The sequence below is a fragment of the Octodon degus genome, unplaced genomic scaffold (genome assembly GCF_000260255.1).
Source record: "Octodon degus isolate 3935 unplaced genomic scaffold, OctDeg1.0 scaffold00134, whole genome shotgun sequence".
Lineage (NCBI taxonomy): Eukaryota > Metazoa > Chordata > Mammalia > Rodentia > Octodontidae > Octodon > Octodon degus.
Window position 1 is genome coordinate 2,399,357 of NW_004524710.1, and position 5,761 is coordinate 2,405,117.

The following is a 5,761-nucleotide window of genomic DNA, read 5'->3' on the forward strand; positions in this document are numbered from 1 at the left end:
ACAACCAAGATGCCCATCACTTGAGCAATGGTTGAAAGATGGGTTATTTTTATACAATGGAGTATTACTCAGCTGTAAAGAATGATAAACTTGAAGCCTTTATATTGAAGTGGATGCCACTTGAAGATATACTCATAAGTGAAATAAACCAGACACACATGTGTAAATATCATATAGTCTCCCTAATTTAAGAACTCAAAAGAAGAAATACAAATAGAAAGGTATAATACAACTAAAAGGAAAGCAAGAACTTGAGGACTAGACAATAAAAAGAGAGCAAGGAGAAGAGCTAGGAAACATGACAGGGGCAAGCCATACTATTATATTTAGAAGATGGTTAAGGCAATGATCCTGAGAATCTTCAGAAGATTTTTGAATCTTGCAGTTAATTGGAATAATTATCACCCTGACCAACTATATACAGACACCTGTGAACTAAGCAACTGCTCTGAAGATGGCAATTTGTAATAGAAGGTTCATACTTGAGGTGCCTGTCATTCTGCCCTTCTGACTATGGGCTGCTTGTTGCTGCCATGCTGTCTCTTGGGTAGATGATTATTCAAAAAGAAGGGGGTGGTTAATGAAGGCAGGAGACAGGAAAAGGAATGTTTTGGGACTGCCCTGCTACAAGGTTGCATATGGTTAGATTTCTGGACTTATGTGTAAACATAAGAATTATATAATTCTTTATGCCTATTTTTAAATATATTTTAGTTTTTTAAAATGTTTTTTGACCATATTCTGTAGGGACTTAAAGTTCAACATATCAATACTTGATGAAAAATACCTGTTCCATGTTATACCTAAGATGTTTGATATTCAGACAGACAGTGAGGTTAAGCTTAACAGCCTAGGTTGTATGACAATAACAATAAGCTTCTCTTCTGCAGGGTTAACAACCTAAGTTTTCAAAAGAAAATAGAAAAAAAGGAGGGCCACAAGGAAAGCCAACATTTTGACCCTAACCTTCCAAGGTCAATTAAGACTCAGGACATATGAGATTTTGTACCGTAAGGTCACATAACTCAGTAGTGTCCCAAATTTTCTGATCAAGGAGATTATGAGGCCAAAGAGAAAAGTGATCAATGATGTACAGTGTGCCTAAGGAGAATCACATGGAGAGAAAACATTCTCTCAGGCTTTCTCAGGGAGCACATTGGCCACACAATGGCCGTGACTCATCCACATGGCTGTCACTGACAAAAGATCTACAATCTGAGGTACAGAATCTCAGGATAAATCCTGAGGAGATTTGACTGAACTTTTCAGATCCAAAAGCTACAACTCTTGTTGCATAGGTCCTGCTTTATCTTGGTCTTAACCATCCAGCAGAAAAGTATAAAAACGAAGTACAAGAAGTAAAACCATGTTGTTATGTCGAGCTGTAGGAGACTCAGGTCAACAATTTCTGACACTGCCAGTCAAGTGGAAGACCCAATACTATAATGGATTACTGGACTCTTTTAGAATATTTTTGCTGAGTTAACACACCTATAATATTCAAGTTATGGAGCTAGACAAAAAAGGGGATATAAGGGGGCCCGGGAGATGGCTCGGTGGAATAAGAGCTTCCCTGGCAAGTGCAAGGGCCTGAGTTTAATCCCTGGCTTAAGAAAAGGGGGGGGGGATATATAAATGAATGTCCATTTTGTATCTGGGTATTCAAAATGGTTAGGATAGATATATAGTTACATTCTCTTAATGAATAGAGGGATTTGTTGTAATAGTTTTTGTAAATAGGATATCATGTCTGCATCTTGTACAGCAAATAACCACTAGGAAGACAGTATATGTGTTAATTATTGAAACTGTCCTACCAATTTGATTTGAAACTGTCTCATTGCTATTTGTCTGTCTATAAAATTATGGATAAAAAGAAAAAAGAAAAGAAAAAAATTTATGAGCTTTCTTCAATGCCAGAACCCATTCTATGGTTAGAAGCAAACCTGTGAAAAGCTCTCTTAGAAAAGCCGTTCTCCGTGACCACAGGTCCAGCTGCATCCCTTGTGCTCTACTGATAGTCCTGGAGGCCAAGCACACCAGACTAAATGCATCTACTCCCTAACATTTCTCAACTATTTGGAGATGGTTACCTCACTCCTACCATCACCACCATCACTGCTTCAAGGTGTTCCCAACACCACAAATATTCTTCATGGATAATGTCCTCCCTAGGTTCTCAAGTCATAATCAGATAGATAGATGATAGATAGATAGAGAGATAGATGATAGGTAGATAGATAGATACTATAGAGCAGAGATAAAACAATATTGACTATCACCTCTCTTGTTCATTGTGCTATTCTTCCCTTAATCCAACCAAGATGTCATGAGTAGCTACTATCTACTTTTAGTAGCTACTAACATTTGAGCAACATTTCTCTAACCTATAATAACTCATATTTTTATAAGTACTTTGAGTTTTTATAAGCTGCCTCCCTATGACAAATTTCCAAAAGATGAACTCTTACTTGTGTACCTTTTGAATTTAGAGTTTATGTACACTGTATTTGCCGCTACTCAAAACTTTAAAACATTCACAAAATAATGGTTTTCCCTTGTGCTTCCCTCCAAGGCACTGATTTAAGAAAAAACAGACTACACAGACTGGGCTGAGACCAAAGTCATGCCTCACTTAGAGACCTGTGTCACCTTTCTCCAGCTTGGGATAGGCCATGACTCCCTAGGAGGCATATCGGAAAGCCAGTAGTATGAAATTACAGAATGTGTAGTGTTGATATGATATTCAATATCTTAATTTAATTTTATATTGTAAAAAGATTCATTTCATATTACAAACCGCAGGAGCTTTCTTTTTTTCATAATTTTATTGAGAAATAAATAGCAATGAGACAGTTTCAAATCAAATTGGTAAGACAGTTTCAATAATTAACACATTGCATACATTCTTCCTAGGGGAGGAGTTTTCAAGTTTACTAAATAAAGTGAAGGGATTTGAATATTTAAAAAAATTGTTTGAGTTAATAATATCCCATAAATAAGGATCATTGAGTATAACTGAGAAATTAGCTATAAACCAGTTTCCTTATTTTGTATAAGATTTTACCATATGCACTGCTAAAGCCTACACGCCCTTTATCTAACCTCTCTCTGAAACATTTTCTTCACTGGCTTCCAGGAGGTGATACCTTCTTTGCTCCTCCTTCTTGCATGTCTGGGAACTTCTCCAGTTCCTCCTCGTTTGCTGTTGTATCTCACAACATCCTTGCTAGACTTCTCTCCTAACCACACTTCTCTCCTAACCACACCCAGATTCATCTCTTCCAGTATGCCTGTGTGCTGAAGCCTGTAGACCAGCCCAGGACACCAGCCTGAATGTTTGCCTGTCTGTTTGACAGCCTCATTTGAATATCTAAAGATGTCCAGTCTTAATATCCTAAGCGCGGACCTTCTGATAACTGCCCTCCTACCACAACCAATATAAACTATCTCTCCCACTGATTTCCACCCTTAGAATTAGCACTGACTCTTTATCTCTCTTCTTATATCCAAACTTTCAGCAAACTCTGCAGTTAAAATACCACATCAAAACATACTCACCATCTTATCAACTTTTGGCATCTCCATTACCACAATGCAGGAACCCAACAGTAGCATCTCTCAATTCTAGCACTTCTACTCCTTAGTGTGTGCCTGACCCTCAGCCAGAGAGACCCAGAAAACATAACTCAGGGTTCATTGCTCATCACTACACATTGCTTGAAAGCCACCTGGCTCTGAGTTAGGCCAAACCTCTATGCTGACCTTTAAAACCCAGCATGATCTTACTGTCAGGTATATTTTTTATTTCCTCCCTGCTATTTTCAACCTTGTTGCTTTCAGCCCACTTATGTCAGAAGCCTACTTTCTTGAAGTATACACTGCAGGGCCTTTGCACTTGCTATTCCCCAGCCAGGCTCTTCTCTCAATTGGCTACACGGTGAACACCTTCTTTGTTTTTGTTTGTTTGTTTGTTTGTTTACCAGAAATCACAGAGCTATATCCCTGATACCTTCATCACTTTTTATTCTTTATCTCACAATTATTTCTTCAGTGAGATCTTGCTTGGCTACTCTACCCTGCATAAATCACCAGCTCTTGTGAAAATATAGTTCAAAGTCCTCTACCCTGTTTTGTTTTAGAATTCATCAATATATGGCATACCACCTTTTTACATAGTTACCTTGATATTGTCTAAGTACACCACAGGAATGTTCATTCTACAAAGGAAAGGGTTTTCTCTCAGTTGTTCATTGCTGTAGCCTTATGCCCTAGAACACATTGTACCCAAAACATATTAAGTGTTGAGACCACTTTCTTTAATCAGTGTTGTTAAATGAATGAGCAATCTTTCAATCAATAGTTTATCAGGAAAAGAAAGAGTATGAATTGTGGTGACTTGGCAGCTACAAGATGTGCCAGGGACCATTTCCCAGTGATCATCTCCCAAGCTGTTCCAGAATGTTGGTTGGAACTTCAGGTCTGAAGAGCCTCAGGACCAGGGCCCTTGTGCACTGTCACTGCCCTTCGCAAACTATTCAGAGTGCTTTCTCTCTGACGTGTTCCTCCACTGGCTACACACTCCAAGAAGATGCAGAAAATTATGTTTATCAGTTCATTTGTGCAGTTCTGGCATCAGGTACAGTGCCTGGGACCTAAGAAGTACTCAATAAATATCTGTCATACATTGTGGCATTAATTAAATTGCCTATTTTTTAAAATGTGCTCACTCATCTCTGTTCCTCAAATAATCCTAGCAGGTAGGTGTTCAATAATTTCACTCCAGAGCTGGGCATATAGTTCAGTGGTGTAAGTTCCTGCCTGGCAAGTGCTAGGTCCCAAGTACCACAAATAATATAATTTCACTCCAGATTTATAGATTCTGAAAGATATTGGTCAGAATTCCTAAGCTAATTTAAGACACACAGGTCCTGTCTTCTTCTACTTGGGCTCTAATTTCCTACTAATATATTTTTTTCATTTCTACACAAAGCCTTGTTCGGTAGATATACGCAAAAACAAAGTAAGAGTTAAACTTTCCTCTCTTCATCCTGCCTGCTCCTTCTCTCTCTCCCAACTTTTTTTAAAACTGTTTTCCACTAGAATGCTTTAAAAAGTCTTGGATTTTTTTAGAGTTTAACCTTGTTAAAACTACAAATACAGGTCACTTTCATATTCTTTTTTTTGCTATACCCTTTACTTTTCATTCTTTATATATAGCTTTTGTTTTAGACTTTTGGGGAGAGTTTTGGACTCTCTGGCTATAATTTGACTTGCTTAAGTCCATCTAAAATTACAGACCTGAATATAGAACCCCAGGCACCATCTTCCAAGGAAGAGATTGTGTTGGCTATCACCTCACTAAGTCAGCCCCTAAATTGGTCCATTTCTAGTACTTCACTTCCTCTGAGGATTAATGCAGCTGTACAGGAAAAATGACTTTTATGAGAGCAACTTGACTCAGAGCCAGGTTCTGTACTCCTTCTATTTACACAGTTCTCAGGCTCCTTAAATGTAAGTAATTAAGAGATTTTATGTCACAATGGATGCCCTCAACAGAAATAAATAAAAAGAAGACATACTATGCATGAAACTTTCAAAGATTTTTAAAATGCTAATCAGGGTTTGATTCTTGCTATATTAAATAATATAGAGAAAAATTAAAGTTATTCAAAATGGATAAATATCAAACAGAGTTAGCCATGGGAATGTTCAAAGGTACTGATAATCACCAGTTATTATATTTCTATACATTTCTTTT